This window comes from Pelmatolapia mariae, linkage group LG10_11 (genome assembly GCF_036321145.2).
Source record: "Pelmatolapia mariae isolate MD_Pm_ZW linkage group LG10_11, Pm_UMD_F_2, whole genome shotgun sequence".
In the NCBI taxonomy this organism is placed as follows: Eukaryota; Metazoa; Chordata; class Actinopteri; order Cichliformes; family Cichlidae; genus Pelmatolapia; species Pelmatolapia mariae.
Genome location: NC_086236.1, coordinates 68,929,334 through 68,946,062, shown reverse-complemented (window position 1 = coordinate 68,946,062; position 16,729 = coordinate 68,929,334). Strand labels below are relative to the sequence as shown.

Genomic DNA, 16,729 nt, shown 5'->3' with positions numbered 1-16,729 from the left:
GGAAAGGAGAGGCAATAATGTATTTTTTTTTTTAAAGAAAATACTGTTTTTATATTTTCCTGCACTAAACGTAAAAACAATTTTCAGGAAAAAGCTTAAATTATGTATCATAACTCTGGTTTTACTTGGCCTATCAACACATTTTAAAAAACTGTTATATACGCATGTTGCTGATACACCGTAAATTGGCCATATAATCTGCACTCCAGAGAGTTAAATGTTAGCTACCTCGGTTATCTGAAATGTCTCATTAATAACGTGTCACCTATATTTCAGTATTGCTTAAAATCTGGAGACAGTGGGATGAATAAATAATAACATCTGAGTATTTTCAAATGTTACAGTTTAAGTAAAAAGGTGTGCGTTAGACTAGGTATTTAACCTTGACTAATTAAATACACGACCGCGTGTCATCAAAAAAAGCTAGCTTTAGCATGAGAATTACACTGAAATACAAAACTCAATCAAGGAATATAGACCAAAGAAAAACCTCAACAAAACTAAATCTGACCGGTTGCTGGGCTACAAAGCTGGTAAAATTTGAAAGTTTAAAGTTACCTGTTGGCTTCTCCACACCAGCAAAGTGTTGCTACTCCTCAACTCGAAGTCACGAAGTGAGGGGTGAAAAACAGCTCATTGGCTAAAAAGTGGTCAGGTGATGAGAGTTCTGACTTTTTTTGATGGAATTTCAGTGAAACATTTACAGTGACGAAGGACTGAGTTTTATTGCATTTGTTTGTTTATAGGAAATTCCTCTTTTAAAAAGTATTTAGTTATTTATTTGAAGCAAAGGTACACTACAAGACAAAACATGTTTCCTCACACACCACCAGCCAAGGTCCACCACTGAAGCAATGGTTTTACACTTACATCTGCATATGTTAAACAAATCTGAGATTCAACCAACAACATAGTGTGACATATTTTAGATCCTTATGTTAAACCAGCATGTATCAAGATGTAGCTTTCTTCTGAAAAATGTATTTAATTATTATACTTTTGTTCTGATTTTTTGTTTGAAGATACAGAAGGTACATCCTGAAACCAATGAATTTATCACTAGCAATTATGGACAGTTTGAGAAACCAAACATTGTTTTGTTTAGCAGTAAAGAATAAATCAGATCATATGATGTGACTAAAAAAATCTGAAACTAATAAATCCTATGGAAATTATACAGTGTAAAATTGGCTCTGTTTACAATATAGAACTTATAGCAGCTGCTGTATGAAGGCATTAACATCTCCTCACCTAGTTACTCCTCCCATCTTACTCTCATCTTCAGAAGCATAGTCCAGGGTTATAAGCATTATGAACACGCAGAACAAAACCTTAAAGAAACATGCCATTTTCCTGCATTAGTTACAGTGGCTTGCAAAAGTATTCGGCCCCCTTAAACTTTTCCACATTTTGTCACATTACAGCCACAAACATGAATCACTTTTATTGGAATTCCACGTGAAAGACCAATACAAAGTGGTGTACACGTGAGAAGTGGAACGAAAATCATACATGATTCCAAACATTTTTTACAAATAAATAACTGAAAAGTGGGGTTTGCATTTTTAACTGTGCATGTGTGTGTTTTCTCCAGGTACTCCAGCTTCCTCCCAATGACCTAAACCATGTATGTTAGGTTGAATAGATATGATAATTTGATAGTAGTTATTGAGTGAGTAGTTGTTTGGCTGTGTGTTATAGACAGGGGTGCACATGACTGGTACGCAGGTACACATGCGTGACAAAAATTAGGAATGCGTAGTGACACTTTGCGTACTTGACTGTCTCATTTAACCTTACATGTGTTGCTTGTCACCAGCTAAATGTCCAAAAAACAACAGACATTAAGCATCTTCTTTGGTGTGCCGCCACTAGCTAAGAAACACCAACCGGAGCCAGAGCCAGAGACTTTTTTCTGACTTTTTTCAGAAAAGTGGCTCCAAGATGTGCCGTGGCTTGAAGCTAACAATGAGCGCACTGAAATGTGGTGCAAGATTTGCCACTCGCATCCACATCTAGCAGACAAATCAGGTGTATTTTTTAAAGGCTCAAAGAATTTTAACCATCCTTTATTTGACAAACATGAAAAAAGTAAGGTGTCACGGTTCTGGGTCATTTTGACCCAGCATTTTAAGTTCTTATGTTTTGGTTTAATTTTGGATTGTATTCTGATTCTTTTTTTTTGTTTTTTTTGTCCCCCTGTCCCGTTTGGATCTTTAGCCATCAGAATTGTTGTCTTAAGGCCAAGAGAGATGCCAAGCGGATTTACTTTACCAAGTGGATCATCATGGCCTTGCCATATTGGTCCATTTGATTGACCTTTATTATAATTATGTATTTATTTTATTTTCGGTTGTTACAGTCAGGACAGACATGACTGGGGGATAGGATAGGGAGAAAGAATGAAAGAAAAATAGAGGGGAGAAGAGATGGTGAGAAAGGGGAAAAGAAAGAAAGAAAAAACAAACAAAACACCTGGATCACCTGTATGGAGAAAAAAAAACAGAAGAGAAAACAAACAAACAAAAAAAGAGCAACATAATAAATACAGCACCATCACAATAAACTAGCTAGCAGTAGATAACAGTAGATACTAGATATTAAATGTTATTGTGCAGCACGCAAGATAGACAGCGCACAATGTGCTTTGAGGTAGCAGCCAAGAAAGGTGTAGTTTGTGTCTGTGAACACCCGTGTATACACCTGTGTGGATAAGCATGCTTGTATTCCAAAGGTTTCTCCATGTAACGGTCTGCTAGGGAGTGAGGGGAGCCATAGCCCCGTCCCCCAGGGCATGAAGCAGGAATGGAGGAGATCCAGGCCCCAGACATCCAGAGGCCCCAGAGTTAGAGGACCCAAGGAGGACCACCAAAGCGGGGCAACCGTGCCACCCTCCTGGGAAGAGCTGAGTAGAGCCCCAAACCAGAGGTCACCCAGCAGCCACGGAGCAGAGGCCAGAGGGGGTTGCAGTGGCGTGCCCGCGGGCTCTGCCGGCAGCCAGCTGCGCCAGACAGGTCCGAGCTTCAGGCCCAGAGGCCAGAGGCCTGAGGGCACCCCACCCCCCGGAAGGGGCCCAGCGCCAGGCCACAGGCGCCAGGCCCCACCAATCGGCCACCAGGAGTGAATGTATTGTATTCTGATTCTTGTGCTTTGTTGTTTATTAGTAGAATTCTATGTTTCTGTTTATTCTTGTTAAGGGATTTGTTCTTAGGTTTTGTGTCTCATGTTTAATGTAGGTTTTGTTCTGGTGCCCTTGTGATTCCTGTAGGTTTAGTTTAGTGTCTAGTCTGCGTCTTTGTGTAGTTGCTTCTTGTTTCCTGTTTTATTGTGAAGGTCCGTGTCTTATGTGAGTGTATTCAGTTTAGCTTCCCTTGTCTCGTCTCGTCAATTACTTCCAGCCGTGTTCCCCACCTGTGTGTAATCTCCCGGTGTTCTTCTGTGTGTATTTAAGTTATGTCCTCTCGTGTGCAGGTTGCTGGTCTGTCTGTGTTTCAACCGTGTGTTCACCCTGCTGTTCACCTTCAGGTTCATCTGCTCACCTTCCTTCATGTTTGTGTTCATGTTTGCTGTTCAGTAGTTTAGTTTGTCCCACTATAGATTAGTTTTGGTTCCGTTTTGCCATTTCCACCTTGTGCTTTATTTTTTTTCAATATACCTCCTTTGCATCTACGAGTGCCTGCGCTTGGATCCTCATTTAATTCCTCCACATGTCCCATCCCATTCGCCGTGACAGTACAGATCAGCCACATTATGGATCCAGCGGCATTCGCCCCACCCAAGGAGCTTCAGTAGGTCATAATCGACTCTGCTTCCAGGTTGGTCAACCTATGGCTGGAGCATGAGGGAGAGGGATTTCTCGGCACTGTGGAAACCAGGCTACAGCAACTCATTTCCGGTCACCCCTGGCTATTGGACTCACTGCACCCGCTCGTTCAGGATTTCATTCTCCACAATCTTCATCTTCACCCCCCGGCCGCTACCGCTTGCCTGCTTGCCTCAAAGGAGGATGTGTGGTCCGAACCGCCGGACGTGGAGTTACCCGGCCCGTCAGAGCCGTCTCCAAGGAGGAAGCGACGTTCGCGTCACCGGCGCGTCACCCCACAGCCGGCTGTGGTGAGTGAAAAGGACACTTTTTCTGTTTTTTCTGGCTCTGTGACTGTTTATTCTGGGGCTATTTTTTTGTGTTTCCACTAAGAATAATGATGGATTTTCTGCCTCACCCATGACCATCGCCTCAAAGACTGTCACGTCTGAGCCCACACTAAGTGTTAGCAATTGTGTTTACTCTGTTGCCTCAGAGCCTGGAATTACTAACACTAGGTCTGTGAATTTAGGGACTGGAAATATTATGTACATTTCTTCCCCTGCATTGTTTCATTCACGGAAAGAGGGAAACCCCACTGAAACAGCTGTTTCTGAACTTATTTATCGGTCACAACCCTCAGTTCAGTCAGCAGCCCAGCTGCCCTCTGTTTGGTCAGCCACTCCACCACCTGTTACACCTCCACCACAATCATCGCCGCTCCCCGTAGGTCAGCCCTTAGCTCCGCTCTCTGTAGCTCAGTCTTCAGCCCCGCTACTTGTAGCTCAGTCTGTAGCCGCCCGGCCTGTAGCTCACTTGCCAACTCCACCACCATTATAATCTCAACCATTACTTCAGTCGCCCTCAGTTCAGTCTGCCGCCCAGCTGCCTTCAGGTTCATCTGCTCACCTTCCTTCATGTTCGTGTTCATTTTTGCTGTTCAGTAGTTTAGTTTGTCCCAATATAGATTAGTTTTGATTCCGTTTTGCCATTTCCACCTTGTGCTTTATTTTTTCAAGAAACCTTCACATCTACAAGTGCCTGTGCTTGGATCCTCATTTAATTCCTCCACACCCCATTCGCCGTGATATAAGGAGCACGTGAATGTGGCACAAGTCATTGCTAATAAACAAGCTAGCCAAGAAGAAATGTCCAGTCGCCCACTTAACAGACGGCAAGACAAGCAAAATGAAGAACAGCGGCAAGCTCTGTTTAATATTTTTCTCCTCACCTTCCATAAAGCTAAGCATGCACGCCCTATGTCTTCATATCCTGAGGATACTCCTTTATTGAAGCGGCTAGGGGTAAATGTCGGATGTGCGTCTAATTCACGTGAAGGGGGCACACGGATCGTGCAGAGCATCGCTCACACCACCAGTGGGGAGTTACGAGCCAAATTGCAGTCTGCAAATTTTGGGGGCTGCTTTTTGATGGATCTGAGGGCATCACAAAAACTAAGCAGGAAATCGTTTACATTGTGTCTGTGTCCAGCAACAGAGAGTTTACATCGGACTTTATTAGACTGATTGAACTGGGTGCTGACCGAACTGCGCAGGCCATAACAGACGGACTTGTGAGGCTTTTCGAGGAGACAGGACTGGATAACTGGACAACAAAGTTGGTCACTGTGTGCACAGATGGGGCTGCTGTCAACGTGGTTATGTACAATGGCGTCGTACCAAAACTCCGACAACTTGCTCCAGTCAGACTCCCTTGTGCACATTTGCACACAGATCTCGTCTGACAAACGCTCATCTCTCAGCCCTGATGCACATTCATCTGTCAAGGTAGACCACAGAGACATTTGACTCAAAGCCAGCTGTTGACCTGTAGCTGGAGACAACTAACCGGAGGCTCAACCAAGAACATGTAGGTGCATCTGCAGCATCTTCATCATCTGCCATGCAGGAATCTGAAGCAGAGGACAGTGAGGAAAACTGCACTTACCCGTAGCCTGATGGCTTGCGGGTAGAAACTGACACTGAATCTGCTCATGTGAGTCTAAATGCTCCTGTACTGCCTATCCAACGGCAGAAGCATGAAGAGTGTATAGCTGGGATCAGAGGGGACCTGTTGATCTACAGTGCTGTCTGTAGAGGTCCTGGATGGTTCGCAGTTAAGAGATGGCAATATGTTGTGATTGATCTGAGAGCATTACAACTGCCATATCAGGTTGTGATACAGCCAGACAGAATACTCTTGATAGTTCATTGGTAGAAGTTGGTGAGTATTCTAGAGTCCATGCTGAACTTCCTCAGCCACTAAGGAATGAAGAGCTAATGTCACATGCACGCGATTGACCAGTTCAGATCACTGATGTTGATCCCGAGAGACCTGAAGCAACAGTCTCTCCACCTCTGTCCCCTCAATGTGAATAGGGGTGTGCCCTCCATCCTGCAGTCTTCTGTAGTCCATGATGAGCTCCTTGGTCTTGAAGATATTGAGCAGTAGGTTGTTTTCCTGACACCATGTCAGGGCTCTCACCTCTGCTCTGTAAGCAGACTCGTCTCCATCTGAAATGCAATGAATGGTGGTAGTGTCACCTGCCCATCCAAAACCTTTTATTTTGGTTTCATTTGAGGGTTTTTAACCAGTCAAAGGTGGACTTGCTGATGTGTTTCAGATCATTGTCCTGTTGTATAACCCAAGTGCTCTTGAACTTCATGAGTTCATGTTCATGTTCAGTTCATGTCCACTTCAGGACATGAACTGATTGCCGGCCATTCTCCTTCAGGATTTTCTGGTAGAGAGCAGAAGTCAAGCAGAAGTGAAGTAGGTAGGCTAAAAGATTTCAAAGAGCCAACGCATGAAACGTCACGAAAATTTTCGTTTCGTCACGAAATCTGCTGTCGTGACGCCTTGCTTCACGACAGCAAGGCGTCGTGAAGCAAAGCAGTTCCAGACCATCACATACCACCACCATGTGTGACTGTTGCTATAATGTTCTTTTTATGAAATGTTGTGTTAGTTTGATACCAGATGTAACGGGATTCAAACCTTCCAAAATGTTCATCTTTTGTCTTGTCAGTCAACAGAATATTTTCCCAAAAGTCTTCGGGATCATTAAGATGTTTTTTGGCAAATGTGAGAGGAGCCTTTGTGTGCTTTTTGGTCAATGGTAGTTTTTTCCTTGGACCTCTCCCATGGATGCCATTTTTGCCCAGTCTTTTTCTTATTGTTGAATCATGAACTCTGATCTTAACTGAGACAAGTGAGGCCTGCAGTTCTTTAGATGCTGTTCTGGCTGTTCTTTTGTGACCTCCTGGATGAGTCGGCAGTGCGCTCTTAGAGTAATTTTGGTAGGCAGGCTGCTCCTGGGAAGGTTCAGCACTGTTTTAAGTCTTCTCCATTTGTGGATAATGACCCTCTGCAGTCCCAAAGCGATGGAAATGTCTTTGTAACCCTTCCCAAATGGATAGATGTCAATGACTTTGTTTCTCATATTGTTTCTTTAGACTGTGAAGTCATGCGTTGGCTCTTTGAAATCTTTTAGCCTACCTACTTCACTTTGTCAGACAGGCTCCGTTTAAGGGATTTCTTCATTCAGCAGGTCTGTAATAATCAGGTCTGGGTGTGGCTAGTGAAACTGAACTCAGCTTTACAAAAACTGTTAATTGATGATTTAACAAGAGGGGGCAGTTACTATTTCACATAGGACCGGGTAGGTATGGATAGCTTATTTCCCTTAGTAAATTTTGTATTTACTCAGATTATCTTTGTGTAATATGAAAATGTGATTGATGATCTGAAACATGTGAGTGTGACAAATATGCAAAAAAAAACCAAAACAAAAACCTAAGAAATTAGTGTAGTGAAGTAGATTCTGGGGTAGGATTTTACATGATGTCCACAAATGCACCACTAACATCCACACCTTCCCAGTTGACAATTAGCAGGCTTATAAGAAACAGCTGCGCTTCACTACCAGAAGGAGGCATTTGGCAGTCTTGTCCATCCAAGGTGGCTGAGAGCATTAGGCAGCTAAGCGCTGCAGATGTCTCCAAGAAAGCTACTCAGTTTAGTATTGCCCTTTAGAGAGTGGTTTGCACTATACTGCTGCTGTCTTGTCATATGCTGTTTTGTTTGTTATGCAATGCTTTTATAACGAACAGTAATTTGGGGTGTATTTGTTTTATGTAGATCTTTTACTAATTTGTTTAACGTTTTATGCTTTGTTTTATTGTTTTAGTGGAGGTGCGGCCGCTTGTTGAGGGGCTAGGCACGTGAGGTGGAATCCCCTCCCCGATGCATGCGCGTGTACACACCGGGCATAGGTAGATTGCACCATTTAGAGTTAGTGTGAGTGAGGTCTGCAGTGAAATCACACGGGTGAGTAATTGGTGGCACCCTTGGGCACTCCTCCCTGTAGGTTGCCTCCTCAAGTGGCCGGTCTCCACTATTTTGTTTAGTTATTCTTTTATCATGCTGTGATTGTTTTTAGGGTAGCATTGTGGTAGGGAGTCTGGTCATTTTAATCATTGTTTGTTAATAAAGTGTTTTAATTAACCATTTTGCCGTCTCAACCCTGCTACCTTAGGTGCCTTTTTGATTTTATAGTTCTATGTTTTTAGTAGTTCCTCTTAATAAATTTTGATTTGTAAACTTCATCTGTCTCACCTCTGCTGTCAATAACGAATCTGTGGGCTTTGGTAGCCAGTGCAACACTTACATTGGCTAGAGAAATCTTTCCTGGGGTGTAACTCCCTCCCCCAGGTAGCGTTGTCAACATCTTAGTTACCGTCCCCGGTTATCCCTCATTCGCGCCACCACATTAGGAAGGGGGCAAATACTTTTTCACACCACTGCATATGTTTTATGATCCAGGTGGGAGAGGGCAGTATGCTGAGCTAATGCTATCGCATCATCTGTGGATCTTTCTGGCCTGTAGGTAAACTGAAACTGGTCGAGCAGGCATTGAAGATGTGATGTGAACTTTGACTATATGCTCAAAGCACTTCATAACAATGGACGTAAGTGCTCTTGGTTGACAGTCACTGAGACTGCTCACATTAGGTTTCTTCAGGACGGTGGTCCTCTTGAAACACGAGGGGACTATAAACAAGAGAAAAGTCATCACTTTACCCAGCTGTCTTATCTAATTATAGGCTAATCTCCAACCTTACTTTTACATTCTTTAAAGAGTACCAGAATGCTGAATCTGTTCATCTGGACATACTATTTTTAGTGGGAGAAATGTTTCATCCCCAACTGGTGAGTTCTTCAGTCTCAGCCTACTGCAGGTTTCCCCAACCTTATAGACAGTACATTTGCATAATGACAGAAACTAGTATCAACAATGGGCTGTGAGGTCAGTTCCATGATCATTAGTATCCAATTTGTCATGACCATTGATCAGTGGCCATGAGAACCATTCACAGAGAGTTGGGGAATGACTGGAATAACAGCATTATAAGATGGTGAAAGAGGTGTGTTATGGGTTACCGATGATACATAAGCAGGGTGTACATTTAAAAACAATTGTGTGGATGATCAATTTGGTCACCTATAACATCTCGAAATTTCTGTCTTCTGTCCACAACCCATTTGTAAGCAGCTCCAAACACCACATCCAGAACACTTTGGATTTTGTTGAGAAGGTGAGAGATCATATATGGCGGGCATCTTTGCACAGACTGCATCTAGGGTCCTGCCTGGTGTGGTAAACACCAGCCTCTACTGGTCTTGCACTTGGAGCCATGATTAGTGCTTCATCCTACAAGGGTTTGTCCTTCCATGATGCTTCCTGCTCCACCTCCTCCTCCTGAGGTTTCAGCTGCTTGAACTATTTACTAAGCACCTAATCACTTGTGCTTATCTTCCTGATGCACTGGTGTCATAAAGCAGCTGATTTCAGGCAGGATAGGACCCAAATGCAAACTCACTGGGGTGAAATGTGAACTTAAAATACAGCTTTATTACTGAGCACGAAAAAAGTCATACAAAACCGAAACTGGGAACAGTAACATGAACTATAATGGGAGCCCTAAATACATGAGGAGGGACACATACAGAGGTAGGAGGGAGGAAGCAACACAGGACTGAGGGAGACACTGACCTAAATACACAGAAGGATAAGAAGGAAGTGAGAACACACAAGGAACACGGTTGACACGAATAACCATAACGAGACAGGGGGAGCAAAACTGAACAGAATGAACATGGAAACACAGGACCTTCACAATAAAGCAGGAAACATGATCAGGGAGTGGAGGAGAGGCAGATGAGAGGGAGCGGGGGAACACAAGGGAGAGAGCAGACATGGGGAAACATGCATAAACATAATGGAATAAAACACACGTAGCGGAAACAAGTCACGAGAACTCACACAACTATATAAACACAGACACACAGAGGGAGACAGAGGGCAAAGACACAAGAAGGGAATCTGTGGGAGCCAAGTTAATATAGTTCATATATCTTAGTATTTATATTTGCTGTTGTTAAACTTGTTTGTGTAATTAATAATTTAACAAGTAAATGCATGTTTATGGTGGAACTAAAATTATTTTATTGCTGTGTTGGCTTGGTTATGTAGTACCGTGAATACATGTGCCTTAAAGGCTTGTGTTTATAGTTAAAATCCGGGCGTCACGGATTTATGCAAATGAGTGCATGCGGTGCGGGAGGGGGGAGAGAGAGAAAAAGAGTTAATACGCATAAGCAATACCCGGCAGCCGGGGAGAACAGACCCACACGGTTTTCCTACCGTAGTAGGTTTTTTTTGTTGAGGATAAGTTAAACCTGACCACTCCTGTAAGATCAGCAAACTGTGGAATTAATTTTTTGTTACATCTTTTAACATCGGAGTCCCGTGGAGTTCTTTTTCCTCTTCAAACTAACGTACACGAGTGAAGCACGGGAAAACTGGTCTCACGGATATACAGAATCCAATAACCAAAACTAAACAGAATAACCCAGGGACCATAGAATAAACCTTTGGAATAACAGGTGAACGTAGCATAATACAGAATGCCAAAAACGCACAAAACCCAAAACATTAGGTCAAAAGACCCAGGGCCATGACAGATGGATCTTTGTACTTACACCATGGATAGAAAGTGAGCCATTGGAGCCACTATTTTCTCTTTCACATGACTGTAATCTCCTGTGAGTAAAACGGTGTCAAAAAGCCATCCCATATGGAAAAGATATATATAAATCTTATACACTGTAAAATGTAATATTGTGTTTAATTAAAAATATTAAATAGGCTGAACTCAATTTTTATCAATTTGTTATTAGAACTCAATTTAAATAAGTTACCAGTACTTTTTATGCAAAAACGCTGATAAACTCGATTAATTTGAGTTGTCCTAACTTAGAAAAACTAAGTAAGCTGGAAGTTTTGCTTCTCTGGGCGGAAGGATGAAAGATGCGTTTTGAAAGTGCCACGTGACTACCGTCCTCCTCCCTCGCGGATCAGTCCGCATGTTCATGGTGCATTTGTTATGGAATATGTTGAGCAAACCCGGAGAAGCGTCAGCTCAAGATATTGTTGTCATTGCTGTGGATCTTTACCTGATACACTGACTTGGTGAGTAAATGTTTACTCTTATTCAAACTGATTTTGTGGCTTCTCTCAGTTTAGCACCAGGTTTATAATCTTGCTAGCTAGTTAGTGTTAGCCTAGCGTTGCTGCTGCCGCTGGGCTCATTTTACTTAAAAATTAACACCACAGCCTTAAAAACCTTACATAAAACTATGTCGGTGAAAATTTCTGTTGATTGTTTGAAATAAAAAAGTGAGATAAGAGCCCAGACAAAATTCTTTGGGAGGTGCAGCCGTTAGGGGTGGGATAGGTGTGGGGGGTGGATAACAGAGCTCTCCGAAAACGTGGAAGCACTTTTGCAAATATGTGATATTTTGATAAATTAAGTAGATATTTGAGCATTACACAGCTACATTCTCGCCTGAAAATATCTTAAAAGGTTATTTTGTGATCCAGAAAGGGTAGTCTGGGGAAAAGGAGGATCGCATTCGTCGGCCGGTTGTCGGAGCCTGTGCGTACTTGTAAGCGCAGCAATGGCGGAGGAGCGCGGCTAAGAAACTTATTACTTTTTCTGGGTCACAAAATAAACTTTTAAGATATTTTCAGGCGAGAATGTAGCTGTGTGAATTTCAAATATCTGCTCGATTTATCAAGACATCACATATTTGCAAAAATGCTCCGACGTTTTCGGAGACGTCTATTTTTTCATGCTTTGTGGCAGCTTTTGAACATCTGTGGCATCTATTAATGTCAAATCTAGCCTTTATTTAACATCATAAGCAAACTCTATGTTACAATGATTGCACAGCCATTAAGGATCAAATCAATGTTCTGTTTTTTCTCCCTCTGCTTGCTTCTTACTGTCTTTGAGGCTCGGGACCAGCACTCCTGTTGTTGGACAGAAAGACATCAACTCAGTGGTAAGTATTTTGGTTTTCCAATATATTAGCAACTGTCAGTGACATTTATATTAATCAGGCTGAACTTTAATCATACTTTAGATCAGCCTGTTTTACTTATTGTTTTATTTGTGCTTTGGTTTGGGGAAGTTGTTTCTTTACTGATCTTTTCCTGTCTTCTGTTATTAGACTTGAGATATGACTGCACTATGCTGTTGCTGTGACTCCAGTTAATTCTACAAGACATGATGTGTAAGTAAACAAACAACAACAGTTTGGTCTGCATTTCTTGAAAGATCACATCCCCCAAACTTAGTTTAGAGGGTCTACACTGTATATAGTGAAGTCTGCAAGTTTTCTAACAGCAAAATTTGTTTTGTGCCCAAATCATTTTGTAGATCATTAGAATGAAAGTTATTGGCCATGTTTGCATAGCCCTTTTTAAAATGATGCTTTCATGACATTGTGTGTTGCGTGGTGGTCACGGCTATCCAGACTGACAAGTGGGACATTGAATGTCACCTCTCCGGTGGGGAGGGAGCCTGAGATTGTCTAAATTGGAGTCTGTTTTATACCAAATGCAGAAAAAAATGTTTTAAGAAAGCAATTAAGTTCATGTTCCAAAAAATATGATTGTTTGCTTGCAGGACAACAGGAGAGATGAGTCCTCCGTCACAGATGGTGTGGTCAGTGAAGATGGTCGCCTGCAGGTTCAAGCTCATTACATCTCCAACCCACATCCACTGCCACTGTACTTAAGGGAAGTTAAAGACTTTCTTCTGCACTTACATTTGGATCACCTTGATCCATGATAGTCATTCAGGCAGTAATGCCTGGACTGGAAACAAGCCATCCTTAAAATATTACAACATTCCAGCTCCTGTGTTGGAATGGAAAACAAATGTGTTGTTTAAATTAGAGACTGCACTTGTGACAGAACAATAAATATTTTATTTTGATTATATAAGTAATGTAAGTACAAAACAAACTTGTGGTAGGCCTAAACTTATTTTCAGAATAATTACATCTGAGACTTTGTTTCATTGTAAGATTATAACAGTGCAATATAATTGTTTGTTGTTCAGCAGAACAGTGTCCAGTATGTTGGCTGTTGTACTTTGTTGTGTTTGAAAATAAAAGTTGGGCTCATTTTAACATCATTACAAAAAGTGTTGTTAATTATTTTTAATCATATTCATGGTACCACAAATTGTTTTTTCATTTAGTTGAACTTGAAATGTTTGTCAGCAGGTAAACAATTAGTGTTGTCAGAAAGTCAGAAATATCAAGTTATTCTTAATACTGCAGACTTGCAATGTATAAGGTGTCCTAACAGTCATCTTAAGTAAGCTGTACTTAGTTTTTTTGAGGCAACGAGTTTCCATAATTTTTTTTGAGTTCTGGGAACTAACACGGCTGTACAGTGTACTCAAAATGAATAAGTTGCCCTAACTTGGTCATCTTACGTAAACTTGATCCAATTTTTTTGAGTTCTGGGAACAAATGAGCTTGTACAGAGTACTCAAAATAAATAAGTTGTCCTAACTTAGTCATTTTTAGCTAAGCTTTACTCAATTTTTTTGAGGCAACGAGTTTCCATAATTTTTTTGAGTTCTTAGAACTAATTAGATTTTACAGTGTACAGCTTGTATCGGTCTTGGGTGAAACTTGTATGAAAAGCATACAAGAGTGAAAACAGATATAAGATCCCTTTAAAAATAATATAAATGAAACTTGTATGTTTTGGATACTTACTAAAACAATATATGAAAGTGGCCACTTTTATGGGTAAATCATATAAGCCTTGTATGATTCACTATATGAAGTAGGCCACATCTGATGCAAGTCTTTTATAAGTTTTTTGTATTTCTTTTCCATATGGGATAGCATGGGAGGCATTGGGAAAGGTGACAAGGGAGGACTGGATAGAGGGGCAAATATGTTTCTAGCACATGAAGAGAGAGGCTGCAAGCTATACGCTGAAGCAAAGAGCATCTAAGTAATACTAGATACTCATTATTCTACACTTATGAGAAACTAAACATGCGGTTGTGAAATATTGCAGTCTAAGAAGACATTCTGGTACCAGAGAGGAGGAAGCCAACTCTTAAGAAGTCCTCACTGATGAATGGATTAATCACAGGTGCATTGTTCCGTGAGTTATAAGAATTTAGACTGCCTCTTTAACAAAGGAATGCTCTCCAGAGAGTGGAGATAATCAAACAGTACACAAAAACACACAATCACGACAACGTTTATAATATAAAGGATTCTTATTTTTTCTAAATATGAAAAAAATAAATGTTTAAAAATAAACCATCAAACAGTCAAGAGCGAATAAACCATAACTACAGTATCTATTAACAGCTTGATCAAGTAGTTTAGTCATCTTAGTATCACTGAAAGTGGTGTTTTAATTTTAACAGGAGTTGTAAGGATTTATCTATGGTCATGTTGTGAAACACACAATTTTTAACAAAAACTATAACAATGGGTACCTTCCAACTGTCAGCCAGTCAGAACACAGAATTTTTTTATGTAACACACACTATCTGTCAAAAGCTGTAATTATAGGGACCTTCCGGCTGTTAGCCAATCAGAAGCCTTAAAAAAATACACATTGTGTGAATATTCATGAGCAGGTGCTGTACCCAAATAGATCTCCAGGGGCGCTGTGTTGATACACAGATTATACACAAAAGTTGAGTAATTGTGAATAGTAAGGACTTTTTTTGTTTTCACTGAAACTTAGAATTTAGGCTTTTGACACCTGTATAAGCACCCTCCAATCGATGTTTCTTTCCATGAAATTCCAAATGTCTTCTTGCAAAATGTCCTTACAAACCACACACACACACACACACACACACACACACACACACACACACACACACACACACAAAATAGAAAAAGCAAACACTAAGCTTAAAAAGCTTAATAGACATTGAAGGGTTTTTCACTGGTATATAAGACTGTTTTGCTTGTATGACATTAGAACGGGGGTAGGCAACTCCAGGCCTCAGGTGCCGGTGCCCTGCAGGTTTTAGATATCAACACACCTGAATCAAATGATTAGTTCATTACCAGGCATCTGGAGGACATCAAGACATGTTGAGGAGGTGATTTAGCCATTTAAATCAGCTGTGTTGGATCAACACACATCTGAAACCTGCAGGACACTGGCACTTGAGGCCTGGAGTTGCTCACCCCTGCAGTAGAAGAAAAAAAAGCAAAAAAACAAAAAGGGGTTAAAATCCATGTACATGATAATAAACCATGCACACCACGATATTTGTGGCACCCTGAGTATTTTAAGCCTCAAAAACAAGTCTCAGAATTCTTGTTGAAGTTCTTTAAATGTGTTTGTGCCCCCCACCCCCCGAAATCACTTTTTTTTGCTTTTGTTGTGACAATAGTTTGTATCATAGCACAGAGCGAAAAGCTCATTTGCTCCCACCTGATGTGACGTTGAGGTGATATTTAGTTTCGCCAGTAGGTGGCAGTGGCGGCTGAGAAACGGGTGACTGGCAGAAGAATCCCTTACAAAAGTACCTGCAGGCCAGTTATTGTAATGGAAGCTGTCAGTAACACAGAACTGCTGTTTTGCTGCGTTTAAGCGCAATAAACCTCAATGTGCACCTGGATCAACCTTGTCTTCCTTCAGTGTGTAACATCGTGTGCACCACATCGTTTTAACCATGTGTTGTTTCTTTGCTCTGACAAAGCAGCTTCTGCCCTCAACTGTCATCTTACCCCGATACAGTTCAACAATTTGGTCGCTAACCAACTTCAATGCTGATGTTGTTTCTTTTACTTGTTGGCTTGTTTTTGTTTTTCCATTTCTCTAGTCATTCCAGAGAAGAGCAAAAAATAACTGACCTTTTCGTGTGATTTCTAAATATTCCGTCAGAGCAACATTAATGTGATAACAGGTTAAGAGCGCCTAAAATGTCTTATTTGCTGATGTCAATATAAACCATTACAGAGATCCACACAATATACAAGTGCACTTCTCTAAAAGGAAACTTGACCTCAAGAGGATTTTCTGCCATTTCCTCATGTTAAATTTTAGTACACTGAAGTAGTCATCTCAGGCACTGAAATAAACTCCTAGTCTAGGGTGACCAACCGTCCTCTTTTCCCCGGACATGTCCACTTTTCACGTTCTGTCCTGGGCGTTCGGGGGGATTTTCGAGATGGATGAAAATGTCCGGGTTTTCCTACAGGCCTACAGAGGACCCATATGTGCAATGTCATCCCCGAACTGCTGTGTTGTAAGTGGTTGTTCCGCGCTCACAGACGGGACAGAGCGCGGTGCGGCGCGCTGAAAAGATGCCAAAGTGCAAGTGCATCTTTTCAGATAAACTGCAAAAGAAATTTCCCTTGTACCATCCCGGTCGGAATAAATGGGAGGCGTAGTGCACTGTGTGCAGAGCTGGCACATAACGTTTGTGTGTCTAACAAAGGTGCTGGAGATCTTGTTGCTTACATGGACACAGAAAAACATAAAAAGTCTGTGCGAGGCGAAAATTCGTCTAG

General features: G+C 41.4%; 1 long non-coding RNA gene across 1 annotated transcript; it reads left to right on the top strand.

The window, feature by feature from the left end:
• The first annotated feature begins 12,082 nt into the window (after window positions 1-12,082).
• On the top strand, window positions 12,083-13,203 carry LOC134638022 (uncharacterized). Its single transcript, XR_010095217.1, has 3 exons — window positions 12,083-12,211; window positions 12,380-12,442; window positions 12,838-13,203. It is a non-coding gene; the product is annotated as an uncharacterized LOC134638022 (long non-coding RNA).
• Window positions 13,204-16,729: the final 3,526 nt, after the last annotated feature.